Genomic DNA, 18,014 nt, shown 5'->3' with positions numbered 1-18,014 from the left:
TCTGTCAAAATAGCTGGCTTGCATTTTCAGAATGTGGTTTCTGCCTATATAAGTCTCAAGCACACTCAGGTCGGGGCTGCTTACTGAACTCCCTGCACGGAGTGACAGTGAGCAGTCGCTGGCCAGCTAAAAAAGACTCTTTAAATTCTGTTTGGCTGTCTCGTACTTTAACTTGCGGGCACCGTAACAGAAATCCATTTACACAACATTTCAAGTGAGATACCCTGTTGATTGGGATAGAATGGTCATATAAACTTTTTAAAGAAATGAGTGATAAAGCTTATCTTTATCTGCAAGTTTTGAATTTATATTGTCTCATCCCATGTACAAAACCATTTTCCCCTTTAGATAGTTCTGCTTTGGAGGCTGGTAAAGGAAAACAGAAGATTTTATTATGATTTGTGCTTCAGGACTTTGTAACAAATTAAAAGTCTTAAACTCTAGTGCCAGAAAAAAAATCCCATTAAAACTCTTTGAAAACCAACTTTGAAACATGGGATAATTGAGCAAGCTGACCTAGGGATGTGACTACTTTCCTCATTAACATGTCAACATTTAAAAATTGTTCCTTTGCATATTTTGCCTTCTGCTCTTCCTTTCTTACAAACACTGTGCGTGTGCGGTGTTTAATGGCTTACAAATGTCTTTCTCATACATGGTCTCATTTAACACAATTCTGTGAAGTAGTAAGTACTATGCCTATTTTGCAGTTGGACAAATAGGGTCAGAAAGGATAATAAATGTTCCCAGAGTTTCACCAATATTGACCAGTGTGCCAGTTTGGATCTATTATGTTCTGCAGAAAAGCCACATTCTTTAATGCCATCTTGTGGGGGCAGACTTATTAGTCTTGATTAGGGTGGGACTCTTTGAATTAGGTGGTTTCCATGGAGATGTGACTCACCCAACTTTAGATAAGACATTTTGATTAGACTATTTCCATGGAGGTGTGGCCCCACCCATTCAAGATGGGTCTTAATTAGATCACTGGAGTCCTTAAAGAGGGTCAGGAAGAGAGACAGAGTAGGAGCTGAGAGAGATGCTTAGAGATGCTTGGAGATGTGGACAGAAGGACTTTTGGAGATGTTAAGCTGAGAGATGAAGCCCAGAGTTTGCCTGGGAGAAGCTAAGAGAGGACCCTCAGATGCTTAGAGAGAAATGCACTGGGAGAAAGAAGCAAGGATGCACAGGAGCTCAGAGAGAGAAGCTCAGACAGATGCCCAGAGACATTTCAGAGAAACCCATTTTGAAACCAGAACATGGGAGCAAAGGATCAGCAGATGCCAGCCACACACCTTCCCAGCTGACAGAGGTGTTCTGAATGCTATCAGCCTTCCCTCAGTGAAGGTATCCTCTTATTGATACCTTAGTTTGGACACTTTTATGGCCACAGAACTGTAAATTTGAAACTTAATAAATCCCCTTTATAAAAGCCAATCCATTTCAGGTATTTTGGATAATGGCACCTTTATCAAACTGGAACAGCCAGTAGGGCTGGAGCCCCAGCCCTGGCCTCCAGACTTTAAATCCAGTTCCCTTTTAAACAACCCAGGCCACCTTCCAGAGAATGTGGTACCATCCAGGGACAATGGGCAGCAATTAAGATTTCTCTAAAACACAAATACTGGAAAATGCTCTATTCTTTTTTAAAATTTAGTTTTTCCTTCTTCATTGAGAGAGTGAACTTCAACTCTGCCTCTCCCAGGATTGCACCCAGTCTGTCCTACAGTTGTTTGCAGCCCTAAACTCTTATGTCAGTCCTACAGACACTTTCTTTGTGACTCTAGAACCGGAGACAAAATGGACTCTGGATTAACCCTTACCCTTGCTGTTCTCTGTTGGACATATTAATTGCGTGGCTTGGATCACAGGCAGAACTGGAAAATGGAGACAAGAATATGAGCAGAAGATTGCTTCACCAGGAAGAGCTTTTACAGACACATCCCAAACTTAGACAAATGTTAGCAATAACATTCACAACGTGTCCAGTCTTTAATATCCCAGGCATTACATGGCTTATATATGTGACCTGATTTAATTTTAACCTCAAAATAAAAAAAAAGCAATAAATGTTTTAATATTTTTAATTATGAAAGATTACACCCATGAAAGTACATAAAGATTAAATGTTCAGCTGTTACAAATATAGTGCAAATTATTATAAATTATTATAAAGCAAACACTCCTGTAAATACCACCCAGATCAAGAAACAGAATATTGGCAGCACCAAGAATCTCTTCCCTTTGACAAGCCATATTCCTCCTAGATGCAACCAAGGCATTGTCCTTTATGGAATCACTTCCTTGCTTTTCTTTATAGTGTTTTGTTCCTCCTAAATATGCACTGCTAAGCAACATAATTTTTTCATGGATTTAAAAATTTATAGAAATATAATCATACTAATGTGTACTTTTGTCTGGTTTCTTTCATTCAATCTTAGGTTTTCAAAGTTCATCCAGGAGATTGCATTGTGATTTCTGTTTTTCATGTTTATTGCTGCATGGTGCTCCATCATACAACTCTATCCCAATTATTTTACCTAGGCTAAACTCAATGGAAATTTGGGTTTCCAATTGGGGTTACTGTGAATGATGTTGAGATGAACGTTCTTTTACTTCTATGCTGGTGCACATATGGATAAATCCCTCCAGGGTAGATATTTAAGAGGAAAGGTTGCATCTTAGGGAACATGTATCTTCATCTTGAATCTATAAGAAAATCTTGCCTCAAGGGGTTGAACTAATTTGAACTACTAGCAGCAGTGTATGAAATTCTTATTGAACTTCATCCTCACCAGCACTTTATATTACCAGACTCATCAATTTCATCCAATTTTGTAGGTGTGTAATGATACTGTATTGTGGTTTTAATTTTCATTTCCCTAATAATTAATGAGGTTGGCCATTTGGATTTCCTTTTTGGAGAAGTTTGTTGGTCAATTCTTCTGTGTTATATGTCTTCTCTTTGAACTGCAGGAATCCTTTATGTGTTTTGGAAACAAACCAACATTTAATGTGTAACAGATATCTTCACACACTGTACGATCTGCTCCCCCCCCCCAGTATTGGTGACTTCTGATGGACAAAAGATCTTAATCTTAATATAATTCAAATGTAATAACATTTTCCTACTATGATTAGTGTTTTGGTAACTGGTTTTAGAAATCCTTCCTTACCTACAAGATGTGAAATATTCTCCTACATTAACTCTTCCAAGCTTTAGAGTATTGTCTGACATTTTGGTCTAAAATCCACATCGGACTTTTTTTTCATATTCAGTGTGAAGTAAGGGTTCTATTTTTATTTCTTTCCACATGTATAACCTATTAACCAAATACTGTTGGTTGGAAAGATTTTCCATTCCCAAATGCTCTGCAGCACTCCTGTTGCCATACATCAAGGACAAATGAAGCAGAGTCAGCTTCTGGGCTGTCTAATCCTTCCACTTAACTATATGTATATCACCACATCCATACCAAGCTGTCTTAATTACTATTACTTTATTATAACTTGATATCTGCTAAAAGAATTCCTACCTCCTGTTCCTTAAAGATTGTCTTTGCTATTCTTGGTATTCTGTATTTCAATATAAAATTTGGTATCAATATTTCAAGTTTCACCCTAAACAATTTTGTAAGGATTTTGACTGGGATTGCCTGGAATCTGTGGATCAGAACTGACATTTTTACAATTCTGAGCCCTCTAATCTACAAACATGGGGTAACTTTCAATTTAGTTAATATTCTTCACTATGTATCAATAAACATGAAGTTTTTTCTTTAGAGGTCCTGCACATGTTTAATTTAATCTTAAATACTTGAATTTTGATACAAAATTAAATGGCAGTTTTTGAAATTTTCATTTGATAAATGTGTTGCTCATATAAGAAACACCAATTGATTTTTACATATTGAATTTGTTTTTCCAGCAACAGTGATATAGTGTTTTATTCTACTGATGTATCTGAGGATTCTTTGGGACATTCTGTGCACCTAATTATATGAATTATGTTCATTGATTTTTGAGTGTTAAAGTAAACTTCCTTTCCTGGAATAAATCCAACTTGCTTGTCATGTAGTATCTTTTGCTGGAATTGGTTTGCTAATACTGTGTTTAGTACACTTGCATTTATATTTTGAATTGAGATTGCTTCATAATTTCACTTTATCATGCTGTCCTTGTCAAGTGTTGGTTTCAAGGTTTTGCTGATCTCATCAAAGAGTTGGGAAGTATTGTCTGCTTTTTATTTCTATTCTCTTTGTGTTAGAGTGTGTTTATTTCATCCCTAAAAGTTTGGTAGAACTCACTGGTACAACCATTTGTGCGTGGAGTTTTCTTTGCAACAAAGATTTATTGAAAAAAAAATTGATTTACTGAGGTATAATTTAGGTACAATAAGTTGCACTCACTTTAAAGTGTACAGTTGAATAAGTCTGGGCAGATTACACACCTGCAAAACAAATACCACAATTAAGGTACATACACACAACCACCCAAAATCTCCTCCATTCTATTTTGTAGTCTGTCCCTATTTCCTGTCCCACACCCAGATAACTTATCTGTTTTCTGTTACTATAGATTAGTTTGCATTTTCCAGAGTTTTGTAAAAATGGAATCAGGCAGAATGTATTCTTTTGTGTCTCCCTTCCTTCATCACAATCTTTTGAGACTCATCCATTGTGTATTCATCAGGAGTTTGTTTCATTGTACTGCTGAGTAGTATCCCATCATATGGATAAACCATATTTTATTTATCCAATTCTCTGTTGATGGACATTCTCATTGTTCCAGTTTGGGACTATTGTGAATGAAGCTGCTATGAATGTTTGTGTGAAAAATGTCTGTGATGATGTAGGATTTCATTTCTCTTAAATACATAGGAAGAGATTTGTAGGGTTATATGGCAGATGTATGTTTAACTTTATAAGAAACCAAAACAAGAGTTTTCTAAAATGGTTATTCCATTTTACATTCCCATCAGCAGTTTGTGAAAGTTTCCATTGCCTCATATTCTCACTCGCACTTGGTATTGTCGAGTTTTCAATTTTAACCATTCTGAGGTTTGGCAAGGAAACCATTCTGAGGGGTTTATAATAATACATCATGGTAGTTTTAATTAGCATTTCTCTAATGACTAATGATGCTGATAATCTTTATATACATTTATTGGCCATTTGTAAAGTGCCTGCTTGAGCCTATTGTCTACTTTTCTTTTGGGTTATTTGTCTTTTTCTTATTGATTTGTATGAGGCTAGTTTTTTAAATAAATTTATTCTAGATGTGATTCTTTCTTTGACTATATGAGTTGTGAATATATTCTCTTGCTCTCTGGTTACCTTTCATTCTCTCAATAGTGCCATTTGATGAAGAAATGTCTTTAACTTAAAAGTAGTCAAATTTATACGTCTTTTCCTTTGTAAAAGTTAGTACTTTCAAGTCTGGTTTAAGAATTTTTTCCTGCTCTGAGATCATGAAAATAGTGCAATGTTGTCTTATAGAAAATTTATTATTTTATCATTTACATTGAAATCCACACACTACCTGGAATTCATTTTTGTGTATAGTGTGAATAAGTGTCAGAATCCATTTCCCTTTTTATGGATACTCAATTTTCCCAGCATCATTTATTGCTTTGCAATAACTTCCACCTTTTCTGAAATTCAAATGTCCACATACGCAGGGATTGGTTATGAGGTTTTTATTTAACTCCATCTATCTCTTTGACAATCCTTGCACTGATAATATCCTGTTTTAAATACTGGAAGAAAAATTGGTATCTGTATAATATTGACTTTCAATCTAGGAATCATCTATTTATTTAGGTCTGCTTTAATTTTTCTCAATAATGTTTCAAATTTTTTCTGCATTTATTCCTTGATATTTTTTCCTAGATATTTTGATGTAATTATAAAATATATTTGCTTAAATTTTTCTATTTGTTGCACGCACAGGGCAGTACAATTGATTTTTGAACACTGGCCTTGTATTGCAGCAAACTTCCTAAGCTCAGTTATGAATTCTAATAATTTAGTTATATATTCTTTAGTTTTTCTTCACAGATGTGCTAGTTTGGATATATTATGTCCCACCACAAGCCATATTCTTTGATGCAATCTTGTGGGGGCAGACGTATTCGTGTTGATTAGATTGGAATCCTTCGAGTGTTTCCATGGAGATGTGACTCAATCAACTGTCAGTGAAATGTTTGATTGGATAATTTCCATGGAGGTGTTACCCTGCCCATTCAGGGCGGGTGTGAATTGGATCACTGAAGTCGTATGAAAGAATTCATGGACAGAAGGACCTCAGAGCAACTGAGAGTGATATTTTGATAAGGAGCTGCAACTAAGAGAGGACAAAACGCCCCAAGAGCAACATTTTGGAGAATGCCATTTTGAAATGCAACCTGGGAGCAAGCAGACACCAGCCACGTGCCTTCCGAGCTAACAGAGGGTTTCCAGATGCCGATGGCTATCCTCCAGCGAAGGTACCCTTTGTTGATGCCTTACCTTGGATGCTTTATGGCTTTAAGACTGTAACTGTATAACCAAATAAACCCCCTTTATAAAAGCCAATCCATCTCTGGTATTTTCATTCTGGCAGCATTAGCAAACCAGAACAATAGAGAATATTGTAGCCTTTACATGTCTATACATTTCTCCCCTTCCAATCCTTTACCTTTATTTTCCTTGCCTTACTGTACTGGTTTGGACATCCCAGATGACACTGATTAGAAATGGTGATGTCAGGCATCCTTGTCTCAGTACTATGACAAAGGAAAAGTTTTCAACACTTTTCCATATGTATGATGCTTTTTGTTGGTTTTTCATAAACACCCCTTATCAGAAAAATGAAGTTCCATACTTTTCTGAACTTGCTAATGGTTGTTATCATGAACGGTAGTTGAATTTAATCAAATGCATTTCTTCTGTATCTAAAGAAATAATCATACGAATGATTATCCAATTTTTCTCCTTATTATGGTTGATTGTATTGATTGATTTTTGATTCCTCAATCTTGGAATAAACCAAACTTGGTCATGGCATATTATGATCTTAATATACTGCAATGTTCTACATGCTAACATGTTGTTTCATATTTTTTCATCTATGTCTGTGAGTGAGATTGGACTGTGATTTTCCTGCCTCATAATGTCCTTGTCAGGTTTTCGTGAAAAGGTTTTGCTGGCCTCATAAAATCCATTGACAAATGTTCCCTTTTGTCCTATTCTTTCAGACAGCCATCGAAGTTCTACACACATTACATTGACCAGAACTCAACCACACAACTGGAAATGTACCACTTGCCTGGGCAGCCACTTCATGACATAAAATGTTTGGTGCTGCTACACTTAGCTAGTATTTCAGTTTGGGCATAGTTTTAATCATAATACATCATTTTTGTACTCTGTTTTTCACTTTATATTTTGCTCAAGCATTCTTTTTTGTTTCTGTGTAGTTCGCATAATTATTTTAAATGCCTCAGAATATTCTACTGTATTCTTGAATCATAATGTGTAGGCCATTCCCTCATTGGATATTTCGGTTTTGGGGGTTTTGATGATTATGGATTTCCTCGTTACAAACCTATTTTTGCCTCAAGATTTTTTCTTCTGTTAAATTATCTTCTTAAAATAATTTCTCAAGAGTTGGAGTAGTGAGTCAAAAGAGGTGATTCTTACATATCGCTATGCTGTTTTTAAAATGGTATTTCAAAACACAAGACCACCATGAGAGTGTGAAGATTCTAGTCCCACTTCAGCCTTACCAGGCAATGAGTTTTAACAGATTACTATCCTGCAGAGGAAGAAACATGATCTCCTTCCACAGCTATCACTGGAAAAAATTATTCTTAAATTCCTTCAGAGTATATTTTCCTCAAGATGGCCAAAAGCCTGTTTCCCCATTCAGTATGTCTATACAATCAGCTCCGAAGAGGCAAAATAATTTTGTTGTTGATTCAATCAGGACAGGCTATGAGAACAAACAACCCAAATCTCAAAAGATTCCAACAACAAAATTTTATTTTTTGCTCATTCAACATGTCCATTGTGGGTCACCTAAGACTCTACTCCAAATTGTCTTCACTTCAGGTTCCAAGCTGACAGAGGGACCTCTCTGAAACATTATCAGTCATCAGGGAAGAAGGAAAAGAGACATGACGATCTAACTGGTGGCTCTTAAAGCTTTTGCCCTGAAGTGACACACTACATTTCTGTCTGTTTCCTTGCCAAAGCAAGTCACATGGCCATACCTGAATTCAACAGGACAATGGGACAAGTATGTGACAAGGAGTGCCACCCAGCAAGCCACACAGCAGGGAAAGAACCAGAATATTTGGCAAAGAGTAATACAATCTACCACAGTTTACTTTTATTCTCAGTATATTAAACGAAAGTTGTATTGTCAGAGACAACATTCAAAACAGCCTAATTAAATTTAGCACAGGTTTGGTTACAGCGGTGGGGCCATGTAACTTCCCCCAAAGACCCCTGACTATGGATTTGGAAGGATGTAAGCCCTTGTGGTGGTTTGAAGCTGTATGTACCCCATAAAAACATGCTCTTAAATTTAATCCATTCTGGTAGGTGTTACCTACCTTCCGATGAGGTTACGTCAGTTAAGAAGGTATGGTCCACCTCAATCAGAATGGATCTTTAATCCTATTACTGGAGTCCTTTATAGGTGGAGTGAAATTCAGACACATGGAGAAAGAAAGCCACGGAAGCAAGAAGCTGAAATTCAATGAAACCTGGAAGAGAAGGGAGAAACAGGAAATGTTGCCATGTGCCTTGCCAGGTGACAGAGGACCAAGGATAACCAGCACTCAGCCACAGAATGCTGGTCTTCAAGAAGGAAGCATCGCCTTTATGATGCCTAGATTGGACTTTCTTTAAGCCTCAAAACCATAAGCAAATAAATTCCCACTGTTTAACCTGAATCATTTCATGGCATTTGCTTGAGCAGCTCAGGAAACTAAAACAGTACTTTTACATGTCATGCTACATCATGGAGCCTTTAGGGTGTAGTGTTGACATGGAACCAGGCAAGCAGAAGAAAGAAGCAAGTGTTGACTAAGGTCCAGTGGAGTGCAGTTGCATTGGGGTTTTGCTTGGTCACCACAATTGTGATGTATTGGAATTGTGTCAACTGAGCTTTGTTGGAACAACATTTGCCAGACTTCCTTTTGCTGGATAATTCTGCCTTAGCCATGCCCAGGAGAGCTCTTTTGCAAGGGAAATGTCAGGGTCACTAGGCACTGTTCCAGCTCGCAAAGGTTGAGGTCAATTTGCTGAGTCCCCTTGACGGTGTGAATAGCAGCTAGCCCTATAGCTTATCTAGCTCCTGCTGGCACTGGTCCTTCAGCTTCTTCAAATCCTGGGCAGCTCCTGGTGTGGCACCTAAGACCACAATTTCTCCATTTCTTCATATAGAGAAAAGTAACATCTTTAAGATGTCTGAGTAATCCTATTTCACATCTTGGTATGCATTTCTCTTTACTTGCATATTCTTTTGTATCCTTTCTAGCATTTAACAAATACTTCAAGTGGCTTTTCCAATTATATAAAGTATATTCTTAGGAACCATTTCTTTTTGTTTTTCTGAATGGGGTCTTTAATAACATTGAACATTTTAACAGCTTGTTTACTGTATATATGAAAGCTCCTGGTGAATTTATACTAATTTTGTACTCAGCCATACAACTGAATTTAGATGTAATTTGTAATTGTTGATTTCCTCTCCAGCTTTGAATTTGTGAAGCTTAGTTATTCCTTTCCTTTATTCTTATACAGGGTCATGTATAACGTCATGTTTGGAAAGCATCCAACGCCTCTTATTTTTGTCTGTTCAGCATCTGTGTAGATGACCCTATAATTTTCTTCTTTTAATCTCTTAATATAGCAAAATTAAGAGCTCTCTTAACATTTAACCGTCCTTAGGTAACCTGGTCATGGTGCACAGCCCTTTGAATATGCTCCTCTGAACTGCGTTTGCTATTCCCATTCACGTGGCAAGGCAACAACATCTGTGGGTACCGCTGCCAATACTTCTCAGGCCGACAGACACAAATTAGCAGGAAAACCTGCTAGCAAAACCGCGTTCAGTGGCGACTACAAGCAGAGGGTCTACGAAGTAACACCAAATAATGGATGATGGCAGGACAGAGAGGGATGCAGCTGACACAGCTTAAGCCAGAACCCTAAGACCCACTGGATTCCAAACGCAGGAGGCTGGGACCTCACCAGACACGGGCGCGGTCCCGGGCTCCCCCCTGGTTCCCGCCCCTGCTCCACCGCACCCTTGGGAAACCGTAGCCCCGCCCTCGGGCCCTGCAGCCCAGGAGACCACAGTATTGCGCCTGCGCACTCGCTACACCCTGGACCGTGGGCGGAGCCCCGCTCCCGCCCCGCCCCTCCCACTGCCCTGTTCCCCGGTGGGGGCGAAGGTCCCGCCTCCGCGGACACGCACTTCCGGCGACGCTGCAGTACTGCCCTCGGTATCCCCGCAGAGCCCAGCAGAGCCCAGCAGAGCCCAGCAGAGCCCAGCAAGGCGAGCGCGGCACGATGGACAGCCAGGCGAAGCTGTTCAAGTTCCTCCTGCTGGCCCGGCCCCGGCGGCCCCAGGCGCGCCGGTGGAGGAACCCGATTCCCTTTCCCGAGACGTTTGACGGCAACACGGACCGGCTCCCGGAGTTCATCGTCCAGACCGGCTCGTACATGTTCGTGGACGAGAACATGTTCTCCAACGACGCCCTGAAGGTGACGTTCCTCATCACCCGCCTCACCGGGGCGGCGCTGCAGTGGGTGATCCCCTACATCAAGAAGCAGAGCCCCCTCCTCAATGATTACCGGGGCTTCCTGGCCGAGATGAAGCGGGTCTTTGGCTGGGTGGAGGAAGACTTCTAGGCCGGGAGACCCTCGGGCCTGGGGGCGGGTGTGCTCGGGAGGGGCCCCTGCCCGGGTCTCCGCCGCTGAAGGCGCCCTCCGTCCCCGCCTCCCCCCACCCCGCGAGCCGCCGCGCTCTCCCGCGCTCCTGACCCCTCCCGCGTAGTGCTTGTCTTTGTTCCAGAAATGGTGCTCCACGTCCCCGCTGTCGCCGCTGTTGCCGCTGGGCCTGGATCTGGAGCGAGCCGCCGCCCTCTCCGGCCAGCTCAGCCCCTCCCATGCACACTGGGACTCTGTCTTGTGCTCCATCTGCAAGCCGGGCTCCTGTTTTACACTGGACAGACCACCGACAGCCCGGCCACTGCCGTCTGCCCCCCGCCAGACCACCGGGCCTGCATCTGACCGCCTAGAGACCTGCGTTGGCGCGGCCATCACCATCCACCACATCCCAGCGACTGACTGCCGCCTTTGACCATCGGGACTCTCTTCGGAGGTATCTGAGCTGGCCATAGCCCCTGGACAATGATTGAGACAGTCACCACCCGGCAAGCGGCCGGCGTTTCACGTTCAGCGGGGCCCCTTCCCTCCCCCACCCAGAGACTTCATCTGCCCTGACCAGATGGCTGCCAGGGCCCAGGTGTGCCTGGCAGCCAAATTGAGTTACTTCTTTTCTCCTGTGGACCATTTGATGTTGCTCAGATTCCAGTTCTGTCCTGAAATCCCTGCAGTCTCTCAGATGTGTGCCTTTTGTTCAAAGTAAAAGAACCCCTGCTCTCTGCCCAGCTCCTTTACACTACCTTGACAAAAGTCTTTTGGTTATTTTCAATAAATGTGAGATACTATTAAAAAAGAAATGGAGTCTCAATGAATATAGCGCCTCTCCCTCCCCGGTCCACTAGATGACGTCCACCCCGCGTTCAGAAGCTACGTCACCCTGCTGTTCCATAGCTGATACTGACTCTTCCAATATAAAACAGAAAAGAGAGAGTCTTGTGGTGGTTCTGTGGATGGAGACCTCACAGGCGGGCCTTCTATCCCAGAACAAATCTCTAATAGGAGTAAGAGTCAGGATCTTCCCATGCTCTTTAGGAAATAAATGACCCTGACCTGAGTTTGGCCAAGGTGATGTGAGAAGTCAGCTGGGAGGCTTTTCACCAAAGCCGTTTTGTTTGTTTGTTTCCAAAGAGCAGCTTAAGTGCATAACTTTTGAATTATTTAAAACCGTAAATCCCATGCAGATTGTTGGTGAACACCTGTCAAAATTTTATTTAGGAAATTTTATTTTAAATTTTATTCAGGAAATTGGCAGCATGACATAGGTGTTTGGAAAAGAGGTATTACACTCATAAAGCCTTGAATATGTAGGTAATGGAGAAAGGAATGTAGACCGTGATTGTTAGTATAGGTACAAACCTGGCTGATGACCTGCAGGAAAATATAATTATAACTTTCCCTATTACTGTTTCTCTGCAGGCTAACCTCTTACATGTACAGTGCTGTCGAAAGCCTCTGCTCCCTCATGTTGGTCAACGTTACATATTCTGACAGTCATGTGATCCTGAGATAGTCATATAGGGCAACACTCTAATGTGAGGTTAAAAGGTCATGCGATCAGCTTTTGGCCTCATTTCTAAGTTTGGGTGATTTTTCCAGAACGCGAGAAAGGAATAAATCACAGCAGTGGGTTTTCATTACTTTTTCCTGTTCCTTTGTACAGGTAAGCTTTTGCCGTTCATGTGCTATGGTTCACGGGTCAACATTGTAGCTAGGGGTACATTATCTGCATTATAGCTCTGATTCTGTTTGTACCTCCCCCCCACCACCAAATAGGGAAAACATTAACTTGTAATTTGGCATGTCTTCTTGAAAGGGACTCCTTTCCCTATGTTGTTGACTCCAGAAACCCTTAACCCCCTTACCTTGCCTTTATTGAGGCCCTGCCACAGCTGCCCCAATTTCCTCTTTCTGCTGTTGATGTTTCTCCTATTCTTAAGATAATATTACACAAATTGCGACCTCAAATCCACAAAAATTTAATATGGGAATAAAGTGGGACATGTCAGATTATGGCCACTCTACTCATTGTGTCAAGTGTTTGTCAAAACAAGAGATGCCCATTACCACCTCCAAGGGAGGTCCCAGGTCATGTAGGGTAGAAAGAGCTTCCTAATGCCTGTCATCAGAACCAGCACTCCTAGATTCTTAACTCCCTCCTTGGTTTGCAGGCGTTGGGGTGGCCAGCAAAAGCAAGACACACACAAAGGCTGGAGGAAAGGTGTTTGTTTACTCGCAGAAAGAAGAGACAGAACAAAGTCAACTTCACTAGTGAGCATCAGTCCCCCATGGCCAGCAGATCCTGATCCATGGCCGGTTCAGGGAGAAGATCTGGTCTATGCGAACCCCACTTGTTCCGTAGTGGAAGGACTCTGTTGTCTCTCTGCCAGGAACAGATACAGCAGCAGGGGTGAGCCAGATGCCATAGACACTACATACTTTAGCCAGGCTGTCTCCAGTGAAAGATTACATATGTTTAAGATGAAAGGGGAAGGAATGTGTGGCAGGCCACTATCTGCTAGGGGTGAGTTTTACCTCAAGGCACTCCTGAGAAGACAGTCAGCCCACATTTGTCATCCCATCCTAGGAGCCAGGATAACACATCTAGTCCCAAGCGCTGGGTTTATTTGTGGGACACAGGGAAAGTCTGCAGGCCATTTTTGGACTGCCCCCTACCATGGAATTTTTAAGGGAAATAGGGAGGTTCTTTTTCAATACTTTGCCGTCTCAGCCATTGCAGTTGCCGTTCTTGGTTTGTTACCCGACCGACTAGCTTCACCTCAGAAGGAGGGCGAAACATAACGAGTTACAAAAAGAAGGTGGAGACGAGGGGGAAAAAAGAGAAATGCAATTAACCTCTCTCTTGTTTTTTATTTTTTTGGTGATTGGGACCAATAATGCCTTGGAGCCTATTCTTAAGATAATATTGCACAAATTGCGACCTCAAATCCACAAAAATTTAATATGGGAATAAAATGGCCTTTGGGTGGTTCGGTGCTCTGAGGTCTTGGGTTCCAGGGGAAGCCTGGGACAAAGAACTCATGAAATTCCTTAACCCTCACTTCACCTAAGAATCCTAAGTGTACCCTAGAAGGCAAAGTCAGCCCCAGGAGAGATGGAGTAGAGAGGGGATTCCATGTGGACTCTATGAGTACGCCTGGTCTACCTAGAAGCCTACCACTAGCAGCTTGGAGGAGAAGGCGGGGAGAGTGAGTACCAGAAATCTGCCCAGTTTGACTCCTTTCCCTATGTTGTTGACTCAGAAACCCTTAACCCCCTTACCTTGCCTTTATTGAGGCCCTGCCACAGCTGCCCCAATTTCCTCTTTCTGCTGTTGATGTTTCTCCATGTCTTAGGACTTCTGAGAGCACATATATGTGAATCATCAAGTTCATCGCCTGAAGTCGTGCCATTGGCAGAATTTTCCCTTTCTGGTGCAGTTGCAGTCCATTTTTATTTTCCATCCATTATTGAGCCAACCCATCCATGAGCCAAACTCTCTCTTTTACCTTCTCTGTCAGCTAGTCGTTAGGGAGTCCCCCACCTCACGTGGCCCTAGGTGTGAGCTGTAATAGAGGTTCCAGTGCAACAGCAGAAGCCACCTTCTTCTTTAGCCTACTCCTGACCTCTGGCTCTGCTTCTGCTGAAGTCCTGGGTGTACCACTTCCATCTCAGTGGATTACTGCTGGGCCTGTTTGTGTATATGATTTTGTTGGACTAACGGGAACCCAGCTCATGTTTCGTCGTCCTTGCAGCATGGAGTGATATCGCATGATCTGGTTTTCCATCTACCAGGGTCAATTACTATCCCTGGAGTTGTTTTGTGAATGGTATATAATTCTCCACTCTATACGGTGTGCCAAGTCTTCAGATCATTAGAGGTCTATGTTGTGATTCTCCTACTGAGACTTGTCATAATCTGCAGATGACTTCTTTCTTCCTCCACTCATACTTCTAATGCTGTAATGTATCAGTACTTGTGGCCCAACCATCAAGGCTTCATGGATTGCAGCCTGGACCCGAAGAACAGCCCCTTCCTGCTATGGACCCCACTTGAATTTGGCAGACTTCAGTGTCACCTGCTAAATGTATGGGGGCAGTGTTCCTAAGAGTAGAATATGATCTCTCCAGAACCCAAAGAGACTTCCTCCTTAGTGCTGGGAGATGACATTATTGTTTACTTTGGAGGAAATGTGCCAGCATGTCCCTGATCTCTGGATCCCTAGAAACTTCACTGATTTAGTGAAGATTCATAAATTCTGTGAATCTTCATGCAAATCAATGCACACCCTCTGGAGTGCATGTGTCTTACCAAAGCCTCCAATATACTTACCCCTTCTTACTCATCTTGTCCAATTAACATTATGTCTTCAATAAACTAGTCCAGTGTGATGTTCTGCAGAATCTACAGGAATAGTATAGACCTTTTTGATTATATGTAATAGAGGATGGGAGAGTTAACATGTCCTTTGGGAAAGACTGTAAATGTATACTGTGGCCTGTCTCATATGTATATGAATTGCTTCTGGTCTTCCTTCCTGATAACAATAGAAAAGAACCCATTCTCCAAATCTCAACGACCATATAATCTGCTCCAGCAAAGATACCACGTTTGTCACAGCAATTGCAATTGGTGATACAACTTGGTTGAGTTTGCCATAGTTCGCTATCATCCTTCAGGGCTCATCTGATTTTCCATAAGTACCAGGCTGGTGAATTAGATTGGGATATGATGAGGACCAGCACCCTGGCATGAGTTAAGTCTTTAATGGTAGCAATGATCTCTGCCATTCCCATTGGGTTTCATATTGATTTTTTGAAATCCATAATGTATCAAGGCAAGTGCTAACTTTCTACTGGGTGTGGGGGAAAGGCCATAGAGATCCAGGCCCTGAATGGATAGGGTGAGGAAATATTTTGCATATCTTTTTTAAGATTTTGATTAAAAAATTTCCAAAATTTACCTACCAAGAAATAACTCCTTTCTTCCTCCCTCCATTCTTTCATGACCTCTAGTCTACTTTCTGTCAGAGTCCAGTTTTGCCTAAGCACCTCTTACTGTCAACCAAGCCCTAGAGAGTACATCCACCACTAAGCTTCTCAGTGATGCTCGCTACACCGCTCATGAGCGCAATCCCCATTGATTTGTTAAACGCAATGTTCTGCAAGCCCTCCCATATTACATATTCAGATGGGGGGTTTTCTGGTTTCACATAATACATCTACTCTAAGGAAGGGCCATTTCACCGAGCTCTTCGATTCTTTCTTTCACTGTCTGCCTTGGATGCTATGGCATTTATCACTTAGTGTGGTCTCTAGCTTTCGCCAAACTTCTAAGAGCTATCCCAGCAATACGCTAGGCCCATCTCCTTGGGTCTTAGCCAGAAGGTTAAATCCTATATCACAGCAGAGTGATACCCTACTGGTAAACCCTATTATCCATCTTTATCTTTCCTTCCTCTTGATCCAGCACCTCAGGATCCAGTCCTATACATATTAATCTAATTGGGGTTTCAAGAATTTCTAGTGAATCAACCCAAATGTCACAGTCCTGAGCCTCAGGGTCCCATTCTTTCTAAGTAACAACCCTGACTTTAGTCTAGCAGACCTGTCTCGGTTGGGAATTCAACATTTTCTGGAGCATCACCACCTTTATAATTAAGTCCCAGGCCTAATTCTTAGAGTTTTCTGCACTCTGCCTTCAGGAGATGAGATTCATTTTACATTGTACCAAAGAGACCCTTGGGCTTTCAACTTTTCCTTCATTGCTGATTAATCATCCTTAGCCTTTGATTGTCTTACTTCAATTAATCAATGCCCTCTAATAATAATCATCTAAGTTCATAACTTGTATAATCGCTACTTACCCTGCCCCTCTCAGACACCTGAAATTCCCTTCCAGTAGTTACCTTCTGCAGTTCACCAGTAGGGAAACTTTGATAATTGCACCACTACCACCACATTAGAGGATTAATCAATACCTCTCCTACCACCAGTGATGTAGTCCTCATTTCTAGATAGCTGACAGGTAATCCAACACTAAAATCCTATACTATAACATGCTTCTTGGGATCACTCCTGGCACCAAAAATTAAGCTTCAAGTTGCCCCAGAAACAGGTTCTTATGAACAACACTTTAAGGGAGAGAGGGAAGAAGGGTTAAGCAGAGGGAGTATTTGAAGAGAGGTTCAGTTGCAATAGAGGCCTCAGGTGATCCCACCAGGGAACCTCAAGCCGAGATAGCCCGTCAGGAATTGCTGAATTGAGGGAAGCGGACCAGGTCTCTGTATCTCATTGACTAGTCATTGGCTGTGTTCCTAACTAGAGGAGATGATGTACCCATGGGCAAGGCAGCTCCCTTCAACCAATAACGATGCCTCAGGAGTAACTCAGCTGTGACTTGCAGCAGCCTACCCTTCCAGCAGCTGGAGGAATGAGGGCTTCAGTCCTGAAGGTGGGGTCTGGGCAACACATCATAACATTCACTTCACCCATCAATAGGGGAATGGAATAAACACTATGGAAAATGATGAAGGCTTCAAAAGAAGAAGGCAGGCATATACTAGCTGCCTTGAAGAGATTTTTGCAAGTTTTTGTTACATTAGAAACACAATATGCAAAATACTGTACATAACATGGCCCATTTTTATTAAATTTTCATTAACAAAAAAGGCCTACATACTAATACACACATACACACACACACACACACACACTCACATGCACAGTTAGCTGAGCTAACTAGATAGTTACTGGTCCTTCAGTTTGGGCCACCCAGTGACTTCCACCAGCATGTCGGAATAAAATCTGCATCCTGGAGCCAAGCCCAGACTAATTGCAACCCGAAGAGAGTAGCCCCAGATAGCCCATAAGCACAGGAGGAAGGAGAGCAATTGACTTTTAAAGGTTTGGGGAAGATTTCTTTTACAACATTATTGCAGCAATAGCTGACTAAAACTGATACCCACAAGTGATTTTGAATTTCCCTGGAGCTAGCAATAGTGGGGAGCTGTTACGTTCCACCAAAGAACGAAGGGGTAAGGGCAGGGAGTGGTTACTGGAACACAGAGAGAG

Source organism: Choloepus didactylus, chromosome X (genome assembly GCF_015220235.1).
Source record: "Choloepus didactylus isolate mChoDid1 chromosome X, mChoDid1.pri, whole genome shotgun sequence".
NCBI classification, from domain to species: domain Eukaryota; kingdom Metazoa; phylum Chordata; class Mammalia; order Pilosa; family Megalonychidae; genus Choloepus; species Choloepus didactylus.
Note: the sequence above shows the minus strand (reverse complement) of the source record.